The sequence below is a fragment of the Ailuropoda melanoleuca genome, chromosome X (genome assembly GCF_002007445.2).
Source record: "Ailuropoda melanoleuca isolate Jingjing chromosome X, ASM200744v2, whole genome shotgun sequence".
In the NCBI taxonomy this organism is placed as follows: Eukaryota; Metazoa; Chordata; class Mammalia; order Carnivora; family Ursidae; genus Ailuropoda; species Ailuropoda melanoleuca.
The window spans coordinates 24,847,094-24,865,999 of record NC_048238.1 but is presented as its reverse complement, the minus strand read 5'-3'; the positions used below and the strand labels follow the sequence as shown (position 1 = coordinate 24,865,999).

Here is an 18,906-nt window from a genome sequence, read left to right as displayed (position 1 = left end):
AGATAATGTTGAAGAATCTGGATTCTTCAGGCAGAAGATTAAAACCACAGATTCAAGAGGAATGTTTACTAGAGCATCTTTTATGGTACTATGAAACATTCAAATCTGTTTTCTGTGTAATTAAAGAAATGACTTTTGAATATTACTTTTAATTCCAGACTATAAGAAGAAATATTACCGAATAATTTGACATCACATAGTCATTTTCCAAGGTGAGTTCCATGGAACATTTAGTTTAGAAGGTATTACTAGATGTTAGATGGAAAAGGTATCTTATAGTCTTATATGTTTAAGAAATAACACATATTTAATTTTTTGAGGAACCTGCATACTATTTTCCATAGTAACTGCACCATTTTACATTACTACCAACAGTGTACAAGAATTCCAATTTCTCCACATTTTCACCAACCCTTGGGATCTTTGCTTTTTCTCATAGCCATCCTTACAGGTGTGAGGTGGTATCTTATTGTGGTTTTGATTTGCATTTCTGTAATGATTAGTGATGTTTTCATATGCTTGTTAGCCATTTGTTTGTCTTCTTTGAGGAAATGCCTATTCAGGTTGTTTTCCCTTTTTGTGTGTATGTGTGTTTGTTTTTGTTTTGGGGCTATTGAGTTGTAGGAGTTCCTAAAATATTTTGGATATCAACCCCTTGTCACATGTATTTTTTTCAAATATTTATTCCCTTTCCACAGGTTACTTTTTAATTCTGACTGTTTCTTTTGCTGTACAGAATCTTTTTAATTTGTTTTGTTTAGCTTGTTTAGTCCCACTGTTCTATTTTTGCTTTTATTGGTTATGCTTTTGGTATCATATCCAAGAAATCACTGCCAAGACCAATGTCATGAAGGTTCTACCCTATGTTTTCTTCTGGGAGTTTTATAGTATCAGGTCTTACATTTAAATCTTTAATCTTTTTTGAGTTGATTTTTATGTATGGTATAAGGTAAGGGTTCAACTTCATTCCTTTGCGTGTGGATATGCAAGTTTCCCAAAACATTTATCCAAGAAACTATCCTTTCCCCATTGTGTATTCTTGGCATTCCTGTCAAAGATCAGATGACCAAATGTTAATCGGTTTATCTCCGGACAATTCTGTTCTAGTGGTCTATGTTTTTGTTGTTATGCCAGTACACCATAACAGTATACTGCTTTAATGAGTGTAGTTTTGTAACATATTTTAAAATCAGGTAATGTGATGATTTTACTTTGTTCTTCTTTCTTAAGATTGTTGTGGCTTTTTAGGGTCAAATCCAGCAATTGCACTACTAGGTATTTACCCAAAGGATACAAAAATATAGATTTGAAGGGGTACATGTACCCCGATGTTTATAGCAGCATTATCAACAATACCCAAACTATGGAAAGAGCCCAAATGTCCATCCATTGACTATCGACTGATGAGTGGATAAGGTGTATACACACACACACACACACACACACACACACACACACACACAATGGAATATTACTCAGCTGTCTAAAGGAATGAAATCTTGCCATTTGCAATGATGTGGATGGAGCTAGAGAGTATTATGCTTAGCGAAATAAATCAGAGAAAGACAAATATCATATGATTTTACTCATATGTGGAAATTAAGCAACAAATCAGATGAACATATGAGAAGGTGGAAAAAATAGAGGGAAACAAATCAAAGAGACTCTTAACAATAGAGAACAAACCAAGGGCTGCTGGAGGGAGGTGGGTGGGGCATGGGCCAGATGGGTGATGGGTATTAAGGAGGGCACTTGTTGTGATGAGCCCTGGGTGTTATATGTAAGTGATTAATCACTAAATTCTACTCCTGAAAACAATATTACACTGTATTTTCACTAACTAGAATTTAAATAAAAATTTGAACAAGAAAAAAAAATAAAATTAAGGAACCATAGAGCTAAGACATGTTGATATTTAAGTTACATAAAAACTAACCCACAAAAATTTGTTAGCATGTTAAAGGCTGAACAGACAGAATTATTTATCACAACTTTTAAATTTAAGAAGTGATTATGCAGTCTTGAAATGGGTCATATTCAAATTTAGTACTTTTAATTGTGGTTTTTCAATTTTTGAAAGTGAAGAGGGAAAATGGTAAATTTTTGGCTTTTTGGCGTCAGGCACCAACTACTTAGCTGTCAGCCAAAAATACTGCATATCATGTGTTTAAAGCCCCAAGCCAATGAACACCATTCCTCCATTTCGACATCACTGAAATAGATGAAGGCAACCACGTCACGTAGAAACTCTATGCCTATTTGGGTAGCTAAGTAATCACATCTGTTGGATCTGTAGGTAGATGGATGGTGTAAAATCAGTAAAATGTGGAAGTTTAAGGTATTGCCCTTAAGCTCAGTTTTCAGAAGCAGAAGCAAGGATTGACAGGAATATGGAAGAGGAGAAGGCTCAGACTCATGAAAACGGAAATGACATGTTCATTTTTTTTAAGTGTTTCTGATAACTAAAGAGAACATAATATACCTTCAGTTCCTTTGAAGGTTAGAAGAGGTTACCTGAGAAAATAATGAATGACATGCAGTCGTGGAAATGAACTGATTATGGTTTCAGAGATGGGGCAAATGACAGGAGGGACTTCAAGCTGCACACATTTTGAAATGGAACAAGTACCCATGGCATGGGTGTCTTTGCTGGCTCTAAATAGAGGCATTCACAAATGTATATATATATATATTCACATATATATATATTTATATATAATTTTTTTTTCTTGCAGAGAATGCAATATCACAAGCTTAAAGGGGAGACATATTTTTTCCCTTTTCTAAGTGTCTGAGCTCATTTGAATCAGACCATATAGATGTTGAGAGTTAACCCCAAATAAAACAAGAAAGAAGATGCCCCTGCCATTTCTATTTTCCCTTAGGAGTCAAAAAAAAAATACATGAGAAGGAATCTGGGGGTTGGTCAAGTAATAAAAACTGGTGTTGATACCTGGAAGTTAAAAATACAAAATTAGGGGTGCCTGGGTGGCTCAGTCGGTTAAGAGACTGGCTCTTGGTTTTGGTTCAGGTCATGATCTTAGGGTCCAGAGGTAAAGCCTCGCATGGGGCTCTGTGCTCAGCAGGAGTCTGCTTCCCCTCTCCCTCTGCCCCTTCCCCCACTCTTGCACTCTTTCCTCTCTCAAATAAATAAATCATTTAAAAATACCAAATTAAATCCTATTGATCTAGATACAGGGTTTCTCAACAGCAGAAGTACTGACGTGTGGGGCAGGATAGTTCTTTGTTGTCGGGGTCTGTCCTGTGCATTGCACGGTATACAGCAATCCTGGCCTCTGCTCACTAGACAACAGTAGCAGTGCTCTCAGTTGTGACAATCCACAGACTCTCAACTCTAGAGAACAAACTGATGGTTACCAGAGGGGAGGTGGGTTGGGGAATGGGTGAAAGAGGTGATGGGGATTAAGGAATGCAATTGTTATCATGAGCACAGGGTGATGTATAGAAGTGATGAATTACTTTATTGTACACCTGAAATTAATATTACACTGTGTGGTAACTGGAATTTAAATAAAACTTAAAAAATATCTCCAGACACTGCCAAATATTTCCTAGGGTACAAGATCATCCCCAGTTCAGAAACATTAGGAAATTATAGTGAAGAGAATAAAAGGCAATACTCAGAAGGTAGAAAAATATTGCCTTTATAGTATGACTAACATTAAAATGGAGACATTTTATAGAATTGCTATATACTTCCTACCACCCCCCCAAAAAATGAGTGCTTATGTCCACTCAAACAAGTGTCCATCAATAGATGAATGGCTAAATAAGATGTGATACACACACATACACACATTACTCAGCCATAAAAATGGTTAAGATACTGTCATCTGTGACAACATGGATAGACCTGGAGGGTATTATGCTAAGTGAAACAAGTCAGACAGAGAAAGACAAATACCAAACGATTTCACTTACATGTGGAATCTAAAATACGAAACAAATGAAGAATCAGACCTATAAATACAGAGAACAAACTGATGGTTGTCAGAGGAGAGGGGTTGGGCGGTGGGCAAAATGGATGAAGGAAAGTGGGAGATAGAGTCTTCCAGTTATGGAGTGAAGAGTTTATAGGAATAAAAGGCATAGCATAGGTAATATAGGCAACGGTATTGTAAGAACTTTGTATGGTGACAGCAGCTAACAATATGATGAGCATAGCACAACGTATAGTGTTGTTGAATCGCAGTGTTGTACACTTGAAACTAATGTAACATCGTGTGTCAACTATTCTCAAATTTAAAAAAAAAATTAGGGACACCTGGGTGGTTCAGTCAGTTAAACGTCTGACTCTTGATTTTAGCTCAGGTCAGGATCTCAGGTGTGAGATTGAGCCTCGCCTGCGGCTCTATACTCAGCAGGGAGTCTGCTTGAGATTCTTTCTCTCTGCCCCTCCCCCAGCTTGCATGTGCTCTCTCTAAAATAAATAAATAAATCTTCTAAAATTTTAAAAAATTAAAAATTACAAAAAATTTTCAGTTCATCAATTAAAAAATTAGTTACAAGAATGTTCACAGCAACTTGATTCATAAATATGAAAAAGAAACTACCCAAATGCTTAACACTAAAATAGATAAATAAATTGGAATATATTCATACAGTGGAGTACTACTCAGAAATGAAAAAACAAATGAACCATTTAACACACATCAACATGGACACATTTCACGCACATGATATTATGTAAAAGAAACCATAACAAAGAATAATGTGTGATTTCATTTTTATAAAGTTCAAAGTATATATAATAGTAGAAGTCAAAAGCGGTTATTCTGATGGAAAGGACTGGTTATTGACCTGGATGGGAATGAGGGTGATTTCTAGGAAACAGAAAATGTTCTAACTCTTGATGTGGGTGGTAGATGAATGGATGTGTACCTATGTACAAATTCACTGGGATATACATATAAGATTTGTGTTCTTTATACCTTGTAAGTTGTTAGTTAATAAAAAGCAAAAATATTTTTTATTTTAACTTTTAACTTTATTTTTAGTTTTTTTAACTACATACTTTATGCAGTGGATGATAAAAAAAAAAGACTCGGGGAAATCCAGCATGTTTTTATTATTTCTATTTATTATGACCATTTGTTGACCTGATTTAGATAGAGAGAGAGAGATCCATCCACCCATCCGATTAGTTTCCTAGGGCTGCCAAACAAAGTACTACAGACTGGGTGGCTTAAACAATGGAAATTATTTCTCACAGTTTTGGAGGTTAGAAGCCTGAGATCAAGGTGTCAGCAGGTTTGTTTTGCTCTGAAGGCACTCCTTGGATTGCAATGGCTGCTTTCTCCTTGTGTCTTCACATTGTCTTTTTTCTAGGTGAGAGCCCCTGGGATCTAGGTATCTTAACATCCTCTTCTTACAAAAATATCCCTCGGGTCAGATTAGGGCCCACCCATGGCTTCATTTTAACTTGATGACCTCTTTAAAGGCCCTATCTCTAAATACTGTCACATTCTGAGGTAGTGAAGGAGTTTAGGGCTTTCACATGTGAGATTACAGGGCGCGGTAGACACAATTCAGCTCATAACATATATATAACATCACCTCCACATTTGAAAACACTAGTAGGTCTAGCAAATGTGCTCCGATGCCAGGCACTGTTCTAGGCAGTTAAAACTATAATGTTTTAATTTTAAGAATATCCCTGAAAAGTAATTACTATTATTAATACCCACTGCAGATAGGAAAAGAGATCCAGAGCAAAATGTGACTGTCCAAGAATACATGGCTTTTGCTGGCTAAACTAAGACTCAATCTCGATCTCTTTACGTTCAACAACTACTACATCATGCCATCTCTTCTATACACACACATAAACACACATAAATATAAATATATATATATGAAAGATGTGTGTTAGTATGTGAATCCTAAATAGTATACTTTTTTACAGCATTGGGCAACTTTTGACCATTTGCAAACTCAACTGATGTGAATAAACCAATATGGAGTGAGTGGTTACAAAAATACTGCAAGTTCAGTGTTTTGATTCTGTATTTTTCCATTAACTAAAACTAGGTGCCATAGCAACAGAGCTGGTTTAAACCAAATTCCCATGAAAGAAAACTGTTTGGCAGGAATAGATTTTTGAATCCTTCTGCATGTCCAGAGAGGAAACAAAGTGCTGGTTGACAAGCTAAAAAACATAACATTAGCCAACTCCCTGAACCCTCACTATAGGAGACATCTGGGCAAAAATATCTATGTGACTATAAAACTCGGAATTCTTTTGAATGCTGCTATCATATAAGCATATACAAGACGTGAACAAAGAATCAATTTTTGAAATCCTCTTTTAGTGTACATTTTGAATCCTAATATTAATTATTTTGACACTTCACTGCCCTTTGAGATCAGTACTAAGTTCTAAAGATTCCTGCCCCAACTCTCTGGCATGAACTTCTCACATAGTTTTCCCTTTATTGTCCGACTGTTATCTCCCCGCTAGGTTATGATAACTGTCTTTTCCCTGACTTCCCTAACTTAGGTCAGTATCCACAGATAAGTATGGAAGGGCTGTGGAATCACATGGCAGGGGCTTAAATTTTAATCCACTTAGGAAATAGGTACAGAGAAGCAATTATAGCCATTTTAGAGATGAGAAAATTAAGGAACTGAGAAAGTTAAATGACTATTGAATTTAATTCATAAAGACATCTTTTGCTTGAAAAAGATATTAAATGCCACTCTGATATGATTCAGGGAGCAACTCATATTCCATGCTGTAAGGCCATGTGTTTCAATTCTTGTGGTTGTACAGGGAAAGAGCTTTGATTAGGTTTAATCTCCAATATATCCTATTTTTTCTTAACATCTTAAGACATCAGACAATCTAAAAAAAGAGGGTCACTTATTTTAACAGGAAAGGCTATCTTTTATGACCCAGTAAGTAATTTAAACTTTCACCCTCTATTCTTCCAACACATACTTTAAACACCTATTAAGTGCTAGGCATCACGTTCGGCATTGATAATATTATAGTGAAGAGAAGACAGTCGCTAGGCATCATAATGGACCCACAGTCTCAGAAAAAATAGAAATATATACTAAGATACCGTAAGGGAAAAGTGCTAAAAAAAAAAAAAAAAAAAAAAAAAGAAATGCACATGTTACTATGGGCAAACAAAAAGAATCCATTGACCAACTAGAGGACATAGCTAGATCAAAGACAGATTGGCCTATGTTTGAAAATGGGAGCTCTGAACCCTGGCTCCCAGCCCATTCTCTTGAGTTATTATTTATTTATTTACTATAAGTCATTCCCACAAATATTTACAACAACACTAGTTTCCTTCTAAGTATGTTCTGGTTTGAGTCATTCAAACCAAAAGTGTTAAGATAATTCAGAGAAGCCTAGAAATGTTGCATAAGAGATGTGAGGTTTTGGGGTTTTTTTTGTTTATTGGTTTATTTTTTTAAAAGATGTATTTATTTATTTGAGAAAGAGAGAGAGTGGAGGGGAGAGTCAGAGGGAGGGGGAGAGAGAGAACCTCAAGCAGATTCTGTGCTGAGCACGAAGCCAGATGCGGAGCTTGATCCCAGAACCCCGAGATCATGACCTGAGCCGAAATCAAGAGTTGAATGCTCAACCAACTGATCCACCCACGCACCCCTGTCTGTTTGTTTAACTGAAAACAGTCCCCCATCACAAGTCTGTCTTAATACGAAATAATCAGAAGCAAGTATTTATGAAACAGGTATCAAACATGCTCAACCCTGTGGTAGTACTGGATAAAGATTAGGACATATTATTGCACTCAGGGAATTTTCAGTTCAGTTGTGGAGATAAAATTAGCTTGCAGGAAACAAAGAATGACTCAGTGCTAAGTTGTATGTTACTCTCCATTCAGATTTAGAAAACAAGAAAGTTCTTGGTGGACTATATATTCTCAAGTATGGCCGGATAGAAAAAGGTGAGTAGAAATGGCATTCCTGGGATGGGAACCATGGGAGAAACACTATGAACTTCCTTGAATGTCAAATGAGTGCACACGAGGGATTGCAATCCAACTGGCATGAAGTGTCCTGAGATGCTAGAAGCAAATAAGGTGAGCACTATGGGGCATCTAATACTACAGGAAATATGGAAGCCTGGTTATAGGAGGATAGCTAACGAGTCCCTAATTCACGTAACTGTTAGGAATGAGAGGAGAAGTTGGATTAACCAAAAATAATTCTATAAACACATTAGTTTTATCTGAATACATTTTATCCCACAAGAACATTGGTCCAAACAGAAGGTTTTTTATCATATATTTTTGGATAATTGACTCAGAAGCAGTTGCTGCAAAGTGGGTGCCTATTGAAAGTGAAAAATTCATACTTAGCACTCCACATCATAATGATGGGCTGCATGATCTGCTAACAGTGAGCTGATGGGAAAATAAGAAGTGGAAGGAAATGAAGCAGAGCAAGCTGGCCAGGCTGATGAAAGCAGATACCCCTGGTTAGAGTCTCACACCATTTGGACTAATTTCGCTGGTGAATAAAAACCATGTAGAATAGTTGATTTAAATTAGGCTTTCTGCCTATAATAAATTCTGGTTAGGAACCATCCAGATAGTTGTAGATTAGTGTTTTGTGCCTGGGTGTCTTAGATACTAATGTTTTCTGATGCATGTTCTTACCCAAATCAGTAAGTATACTGTGGCTCAAAATTTTACCAGAGATCATAGCTTACTTCTGTCCATATCTAGTAAAATAAAATATACTCAATTTTCAGACCTTCTTTGAAGAGCAAAAGGAGTTCATAAAATCTGAAGAACATTGAAAAAGAAAGGCAGAGATTTGGGTTGAAACTCATCCCACAGTGACCTATATCTTGCCAGTAAGGTATCTTGTGTTTTTAATCTATATTCTTTTATGTTAGTTATATGGGTTAACTAAGTTTTTTTTTTTTTTACCAGAGTTATAGCCTTAAAGTAAGTTTTTTTTTTTCCAATTAAAAAAGAGGGGCACCTCAGCGGCTCAGTTGGTCAAGCATCTGCCTTCGGCTCAGGTCATGATCCCAGGGTCCTGGGATCAAGTTCCATATCGGGCTCCCTGCTCAACAGGGAGCATGCTTCTCCCTCTCCCTCTGCCTGCTGCTCCCCCTGCTTGTGCTCTCTCTCTCTCTCTTTCAAATAAATAAAATAAAAAAGAACAGGTAAAGATTATATACTTGGATGATAAGAATAGTGGTAATTTGGGAGGTTACTAAATTGTTTTGAATAAAACTTTTTAAGGTTATATACACTGGACATTTTGCTGTTTTATAAGTCAAAGTCACTTCAATTGTGTGTTTTTTTAATGACTTTACATAAAGCTGTATTGATTTTCAAGTTAATTTTATTGAGTTTTTCTTAGAATGGCTTATTTTACAAAATAATTTATTTTCAATATCAAAAAGATCAAACAATATTAAAAACTAGACATAAAAATACTAGAAGCAAACATTAGGAAACTGTCATCCCAACTATCTCTCTAAAATATATATAGAGATAAAGATAGATACAATTTTATAAAATGGGATTATATTAAAGATGGGCATATATTTTGAATGAAATAAAGTTAATGCAATTTTCTTTGCACAGAAATGAAAAAATAATATGCAGTTAGATAATTATTATTTTCTTAATGATCCATCTAGGTATTTTAGAAATTTAAAAAAATTAACATGAAACAGCATTAAGAGGTCAGCTTCACTATAATTATGCTGTAAATCAAATATTTCAATTTTAAGCCAGACTGATTTATTTCCTGTGTGAAAGACAAAGAAATAGCTTCTTGCCTCTCTTCTTGTTCCACTTTTATATTAACTCCCTTTTATGTTTTGTTCTACAATATGACTCTTCTAGTCTTTATTTCCAATTCTATATTTATTTGTATTTAAATTCCTGCATCAGTTCTTTTACCACCCATTCAATAATTCTGAATTTTTTGTTTTGGTTTGATCTTGATTAGCATTTATCATCAAATGGTCCTCCCACTCCCATAAAAATGAGTGTTAAGATCTTTTATGCTTGTCTTTCTATTATCTTCTTATCTTCTAAATATATTGCTTCCTTACCTTGTTCCAAATTACAAAGGGCACAATAAAATCACTTCCCCAGATATTTATCTTTTGAAGTCCTCCCTCCTTTTTTAATTGGTTCAGATAACTCCTCAGGAGGGCTTTCCAAATAGCCATAATCATGGAACTTCTCTTCACTGCTCTCCTCTTTTTTGGTTTACTCTCTACTTCTGATGGACAACATCCTTACATAACATTCTAAGAAAGGGTGAAACATATTCAGTGTTTTGGCATGTCTGAAAATATGTCTTTATTCAGTACTCACACAGGTCAAGTTTGAAGACAATATATTTGGATTTGTTTTTAAATCTGCCCACAATTCTAGTCTATTTGGAAAACCTGAAAACAGCCTCATTATCTATGTGATTGAGGCAAAGTAATAGCAGTTTTAGGGGAAAAAAATATACTGTACTACAAACGCCAGTTTCACAATGTGTATGCAATTACTTTTTTTTATTATGTTCAGTTAGCCACTGTGCAGCACATCATTAGTTTTTGATGTAGTGTTCAATGACTCATTAGTTACATACTTTTTAAATAAAGTTATTTGAAGGGCGTGTGTTATGTATCTCTTCTGCTTACCCCTGATTCCTACCAATCTACCCAAACCTTTTCCTAAACTCTTAAATCAAATATATACACACATGCATATATTTAAAGCTCATTCAGTCTTTTCACACTTGAGAACTACTTCCTTTCTTTATCATTCTGAGAAACTCAGAACAACATTTATTTCAAAATTGCTCAGGTCAAAACATGTTTAGAGATTCAAAACAAAAAGTATTAATTTCTTCCTCTTTTTTTCAGTTTATATTTTAATTCCAGTATAGTTAACATACTGTGTCATATTAGTTTCAGGTGTACAATACAGTGATTTAACACTTACAGACATCACCTGGTGTTCATCACAGGTGCACACCTTAATCCCCATCATCTGTTTCACCTGTCCCCCCCACCCACCTCCCCTTTGGTAACCATCAGTTTATCCCCTAGAGTTAACAGTCTGTTTCTTGGTTTATTGGGTCATGGCATATAGCCCTGCACTAGAAAGTAATAATTTGCTTCTGCAATGATATAATGGGAATTTATCCTGCAAAAGTTTTTTAAAAATATCCTGACCACTAACATTTTTCTTTTGTCATCATTTTATTAAAAATTACTGCATATAAATGCATCATATCTTTAGATTTTTCTGACAAACTTTTTTATCCTTTCCCTTAACATTATGTAATGGTAAAAGCTTTATTTTTTCCATTTCATTATGTTACTTCTTTTCTCCTTTAGCTTTCTACATTCCCTGAAAAATATAAATGGATCAATTTGGGATAGACATGCCAAGAATATATTTTTATTGTCCATATCTCTTTTGTAAAATCCAAGTTGATACCACTTCTGAATATTCCCTTTCTGAAATACTGATTATTTGTAAACCATTAATGCTTCCTTTAAGTGATCTTCACTCTCATTTATTTTAATGCCTCTTTGTAGTACCATAAACAGCAGATTTCTTTTATTTCTTTTTAAAAGTTTGCTCTCCTAAGTTCCCAAAAGTCAAGGACTGAATCTATTTAACCACCATTGTAAAGCCCTTAGCACAATGCATAATCAAAAAGGCTTTACTGCTTAGGTTAATGATAATGTTGTGCTCTTACATAATTAGCAGAGCCGAAGAGGCTCTGGGAAGCCACTGAGTTACTCATCCTGCTCCAGAAGGACTGCACTATATTGAAACCAGCCCAGAAAAGTGGTTATATACATTTAAAGTCTTCACAGAAAGCAAGTTCACAGATTTTTTCTGGGTAAATAGACCATTCTTACATTTTCAAATCGTGACAACCCATTCATTTCTAATGTAAATTTCTGCTAGTTGAAGAGAATTTTCTATTTTTCTTGTTTTTAGTTTGATGTAACTCTTCTTTCTCACATACCATATTCTATTTAAATATGTCGTCAGGTTTCTCCTTCCTCTACATGTTTTGTGTCCCACGGAAGCCAACCGTGAGATGAGGATTTGTGTAGAAGTGATTCATAAAAAACAAGCAAACAAAAACTTTCAGGGAAAACCAGTAAGGGGGTGCGGAAAGCAGGACAGGAAAGAGTTTTATCAGTGGGAAATTTTCCAAAATTTCAGGGAAAATTCCCAAGCTTTGAGCTCTCCTGCCTGGGATGGGGAGGGATGGGCTCTAGTCATCTGAGGACAGTCCTCCAAAAACAATGGATTAATGAGTGTGAAAGCACAGAAAGTGGGCAGAGGGCAGACAACAAAAATATCCAAAAGAGATCTCAGAAGATCTGGGCAGAGCTAAGCAAAACAACTGTTCTTAACCTTTGTAAATGTTTATGCTTTAGCTATTTTAAAGATAGTCTCTTCCCCCCTACTTTAACATGTGAAAAGGTGGACAATAATCTTGTCATCTGGGGATGTTTGCTCATCTGAGAGCTGAGAATAATAGCACCTAGTTAGTGGGATTGTCAGAGAAATTAAGGAGGTGAATATATGTCAAATATATGCAGAACAATGCCTGGTACAAATATATGAAGAGCTCATATAGGTTATTATTATTGTTTTTGTTGTTGTCTTGTTGGTGCTGTGATTATTGTCTTAAGTCAAGTAACTGGAGTGAAAGCCTTCGCAGCTGTCTAGCACCAGCACTGTAGTGAGATTATCTCATATTTGCTCTACTTTCTATCTCTCAGGTCAAATACACGATTTATTGCATATATGCCATTTTGCCAACTCTAGGGATAGAGCCGTACTAAGGCCTTTTGTTGCAACTATTGTCATTTTAACTGAATGTTCAATATCACCACTTTTGTCATTTTAGACACTTAGCAGAGGCCTCATAAATCTGAGAAGAATAGAGTAAGTACAAACTATTTGGACATTCTAAAGAAAAATGATAGAGTAGTTATACAAATAAGCTAAAATACTATGAAACAATCACTTCACACCCACCAGAATGGACATAATAAAAAAGACAGACAAAAACTAGTGCTAGTGAAGATACAGAAAAGTAGAAACTCTCACACATGACTGGTGGGAACATAAAGTGGTATAGTTACTTCGAAAAAGTCTGGCAATCCCTTAAAAGTTAAACCTAGTTACCATGTGACTCGGCAATTCCACTCCTAGGTATAAACCGAAGACGAAATGATAATATATGTCCACATAAAAATTGTGCACAAGCCTTCACAGCAGTGTTATTTATGGCAAAAAGTAGAAAGAACTCAAATGCCTATTAACTGATGAATGGATAAATAAAATGTGATCTACCCATGCAATGGAATATCATTTGGAAATAAAAAGAAATGAAATACTGATACATGCTGCACATCAGTGTGTGACTAATGAAAACATTATGTTAAGAAGCTAGTCACAAAAGACCATGGAGTGTATGATTCTATTTACACGAAATGTCCAAAAGAGGCAAATCTACAGAGACAGGAAGTAAATTAGTGTTTGTCTGTGGCTGGAAGGAGGGAAAAATGGGTAGTGACAGCTATTGGGTATGGGCTGCTTTTGTGTTAATGAAAATATTCTAAAATTAGGTTGTGATAATGTTTCCAGAACACTGTGAATATACTCAAGAATACTGAGTCATGTATTCTGAGTGAATGGCATGGTGTGTGAATTATATTTCAATAAAGCACTTTGAAACAATACATTTTAGAAAATATTAAAAGATGGGTTCTGCCAAGTTTTGCCAGGTTTTGAATGGGTTGCAATTTACCTGCTGGCTGTTTATACAAGGTTAAGAAATCTTTGGGGGGTCGAAGGTGTCCAGTAGAGTGGCTTACTTTGAAGAAAGCTATTGGTATGCTGTGTTTCTGCAACACTGACAGTCCTCTCCTCTTCTCTGTCTACCACTTCTTGGGACTTGATGGGATAGGGAAGAGGGGTGCTTCACCTTACTATGAGCTTAGTGAGAGAACATCCATGAGAGAGCACCTCTATTTGGAGAGCTTAGAATGTACCCCCTGGTGATTGAGGGCCATAGGAACCAGTATCTAATTCACTCTTAAAATTCAAGACCAAGTGTCTAGGGCTGGAGTTTTACTTTTCAATACTTGAGAAAATAGATCCAGCTTTGTGGGACAAGGAAGGATTCATGTATTTATTGTGGCACTGCTATCAAACTTGGGGAAGGATACTGGGTCCATTTCAAGAGAGGATCTATCCAAGATGCCTGCCTGGAAGGTACAGAGATCTCAGCTAAGGAGTGGAGTGAGATACCAAGGGTCTGAGGATTTGGTTGTTAGTGATGGAGGCACTGGCCACATAAATTTAACTCTAAGTGAGAGATACCTAGAATTAAGGGTTAAGTGAGTTTCTGAAAAATCAAGAAAAATAACCCAATAAGAATCAGGATTTGGAATCTGGTGCCTCAGAGGATGCCAAAGCCAAAATAATTCTACCAGTCAAAAGAACTCTCTTTGTCCTTTTGTCTCTTCTCTTCTCTTTCAAATCTCAGCACCTTCACCCTCTCCACCTTCTCCAGTCTTGGAAGATACAGCAACGCTCTTGACAGTTGGAGAAGAGGAGGAAGAGAGCAAGATGGAGAGTTAAGGAGGAGAGCATTTGGGTCATTTTCACTCCAGTGTAAGCTTTCAAGCAGAAAGCAGTCCTGAGCTGAGGAAGGAAAGCTGTTCACATTGGAGAAGATTCAGGGTTTGATTATTTAGGGGCTTAAATTATAATTATACATGTGTTATGGGTTGAATTATGTTCCCCCTCCCCCAAAGTTGAAGCTGAAGTCCTAACCTCCAAAACATAAAAATGTGGCCTTATTTGGAAAGAGGGTGTTGCCCTAATTAAGATGAGGACATGAATAGATATTTTCCCAAAGAGGAGATGGCCAACAGACACCCAAAAAGATGCTTGACATCACACATCATCAGGGAAATGCAAATCAAAACCACAATGAAGTATCACCTCACAGCGGTGAGAATGGCTAAAATCAACACAAGAAACAACAAATGTTGGCAAGGGTGTGGAAAGGAAGGCACTGTTAGTACGAATGCAAACTGGTGCAGCCACTTTGGAGAACAGTATGGGGATTCCTCAAAAAGTTAAAAATTGAATTGCCATATGATCCAGTCATTCCACTATTGGATATTTGTCCCAAGAAAGTGAAAACACTAATTTGAAAAGATATATGCTTCCCTATGTTTACTTGGCATTATTTACAATAGCGAAGATATGGAGACAACCTAAGTGTCCATTGGTAGATGAATGGATAAAAAAGTTGTGGTACATACACACAATGGAATATTAGCAATAAGAATGAATGAGATCTTGCTATATGCAGCAACTTGGATGGATCTAGAGGATATAATGCCAAGTGAAATAAGTCCGTCAAAGAAAGAAAAAAAACCATAGGATTTTACTCTTATGTGGGATTTAAGAAACAAAACAAATGAACAAAGAAAAAAAGAGAAAAACAAAAATACCCAGACTTTTAAATATAAAGACCCAGCAGTTGCCAGAGGGGTGGTGGGTGGGAGCATGGGTGAAATAGGTTAAGGGGATTAAGAGCACACTCATTGTGATGAGCAATCAGTAATGTATAGAACTGACTCATTAAACTGTACACCTAAAACTATATGACACTGTATACTGATTATACTTGAACTAAAAAGAGACCAAAGATGAGGTCATATTAAAGTGGGGTGGGCCCCTGATCGAAAATGATTGGTGTCCTTATAAGATGACCATGTAAAGACACAAAGCCACAAGGAGAATGGAGGCAGAAAATGCAGTGATACAGCTACAAGCCAAGGAGTGCCAAGGATTTCTGGCAACTGCCACAACTTAGCAAGAGGCAAGGAAGGATCATCCTCTGGAACCTTCAGAGGAAACATGGCCCTGCCAATACTTTGATTTTGATTTTGGACTTCAAGCCTCTAGAATTGTGAGCAAATACATTTTTAAAAATATTTATGTATGTATGTATTTATATTATGTTCAATTAGCCAACATATAATTCTTGTAGGCCGCCTAGTTTGTTATGGCAGCCATAGGAAACCAGTATCAGACTGGTAAGCTGTGGGACTGGCCTGAGGTTTCATTCACGGGCAGGGGGTGGGGGGCGAAGGACAAGCCATGACAATGGATTTGAATGGGGGGCAGAATAAGAAGAAATAGGTGGCTTTCTGCTTGTACCCAGCTAAATCTAGCTCAAGAAATTAAGCAGCTAAACGGTGACTATTCCATCAATATGTCTGAAGCATGCTGCATATGGCTAATCCAGTCCTCATAATGTTTATTTTTTCCCTTTATTTGCCACTCACAACTTGTGTTTTTGAAGGTGCTTGAGCTTCATTATTTGATTCCAATCTCTTTGACTTTCCTATGTATATTTCAATGTCACTTTCCTAAGTAACTGATTGTCATTTTCAAGAACAGATGGCAAAGAGGAGTCCCTGTAGTCCTGAGTCTCCAATGACTATAAAAAATTCGGGTTTGTTGGAGCCGAGGTACATATTAACCTAGCAGACTGCGGTGCATCTCATAGTTCAAGAGAAGAGCAATCATCTCTCACAGACTGATTAGAAATGAAAAGTAATAATAACTGTAAGGGATGCAAAAATAATAAGTAAAACTAACACTTACTGAGCATTTTCTAGTGACAAGTTTTCAGACACGTGATCTATTTAATTCTAAAGCAATTCTAGGAGAACACACTATTATTGTCCCTATTTTACAGATGAGAAAACCAAGGTTTTGAACAAATAACTTATCCAAGGTTGTTCAGCTAGGAAATGGAAGAAATAATAATTCACTTCTGCCTGCTCCTAGAGAGTTAAGGTGAAGACCTCCTTATGATTATGGCTGCAGGCACTTTGAACGCTGGCTGAAATACCAGGGAGACTGATTCGGCCACTTTCTACTTCAGCAAGGCAGCAGATACCATAAGGCGCTCACCAGTAACTCCTTGGAATTCATCATTCTGTACACATACCGTCCTGTCTCTCAAATGTTGGCTCTTGCAAGTGGTTGTTTAAGGAACTTGGTGGGATACTGGGGAAGTCTGAAAGTGCCTAGAATGAATTCATATGCCTCAGAAGCCCTCAATCAATGTCTGTGAGTCAGTGTGCCAATACTCCAACACTCTCCCTCCTTGGACACTGCATTACAATGTTTCCCAGAGTTCCCCAATGGGATTAAGATCCAGTTTCCCTAGTGGTAACTTGGTTGACAATGCACCCTCTACTAGATGCCTTCCTCCCTGTCTAATTTCCCCACACCTATTATTTCCTGGTATCCCCTTCCAAATAATGTTCTTGTTCTTGAATCCTTGTCTCAGGATCTAGGGTCTGATTCTGGGGGAACCAGAACCAAAACCAAAACTCAATTTATGCACCGAATTCACTGGAATTCTGGACAGCAGTTAATCTACATATTTTTATTACAATTAAAATTGTTTAAGACTTTAAATGAGAGATATTAAGTATTCTTTTTTTTAAAGATTTTTATTTATTTATTTATTTGACACAGAGAGAGACAGCCAGTGAGAGAGGGAACACAAGCAAGGGGAGTGGGAGAGGAAGAAGCAGGCTCCTAGTGGAGGAGCCTGATGTGGGGCTTGATCCCATAAAGCCAGGATCATGCCCTGAGCCGAAGGCAGACGCTTAACCGCTATGCCACCCAGGCGCCCCAGATATTAAGTATTCTTAAGTAATAGTTTGCCTAGTTTTCTCATAAAGTTGCCATGCTATGCCATGGTACACTCTGCCTGAATTCAACAAAACATCTAAGGTAGTGGCAATAAATATGTTTAGTTTACTGGATACAAATTTTAAGCAAGAATTAGGTAATAGCAGTGATAATATTATCAATTGCCATTTATTGGGAACTTAGTATGTACAGGTGGGCCCTGTGCTAAGATTTTTTTTTTAAAGATTTCTTTCTTTATTTTAGAGAGAGAGAGAGAGAGCATGAGCAGGGGGAGGACCAGAGGGAGAGGGAGAGAGACAGAGAAGCAGACTCCCCACTGAGCGTGGAGCCCAACATGGGGCTTGATCCCACAACCCTGAAATCAAGACCTCCTGAGATCAAGACCTGAGAGGAAATCAAGAGTTGGATGCTTAACCAACTGAACCACCCAGGCGCCCCCATGTTAAGATGTTTATTTTATTTTATTTCATTTATTTTATTTTATTTTATTTTATTGTTAGCCACCATACAGTACATCATTAGTTTTTGATGCAGTGTTCCATGAGCTAAGATGTTTAAATGCAGTTCAGTTTTTATTTGTTTGGTTTTTGCTATATTAATTTTAAATTTTGAAATAATTTCCAAATTACAGAAAAGTTATAAGAATGGTAATTCAAACAACAACTTAACCAGAAATCACCAATTTTTAACATTTTGCCACATTTGATTTGCCATTCTTCCTCCCTTTTCTTTCTCCATTCACACGCACACCCACACACACACACACATGCACATATGCACATATATTATTTTTTTCTGAACCATTTGACAGTCGGTTTTGTATCTTATCTTCCTTTACTCCTTATACTTCAGTGTGTATTCCCTAAGAACAAAATATTCTCTTATATAAGCACAATACAGTGATCAAAATCATGTAATCTCATAATGGTATAATACTTTAATCTGTAGTTCATATTCTAATTGTGTTAATTCTTCAAATAGTGTTCTTTATAATAATATCTATTTTCCATTACAGGACTCAATCTAGAATTATGCACTGCCTTTAGTTGTCATATCTCTTTAGTCTTTCTTAATCTGGGATAATTGTTCTTTGGTGTTTCATGACCTTTATTTATGTATGTATTTATTTAGAGAGAGAGCATAA

The 18,906-nt window shown here is 36.4% G+C and overlaps 1 protein-coding gene across 2 annotated transcripts in view; it reads right to left on the bottom strand.

Annotated features, from left to right (window-relative positions):
- Nucleotides 1-18,906, bottom strand: part of IL1RAPL1 (interleukin 1 receptor accessory protein like 1) — a 1,333,324-nt gene that overhangs the window by 407,199 nt on the left and 907,219 nt on the right. The window lies entirely within an intron of this gene.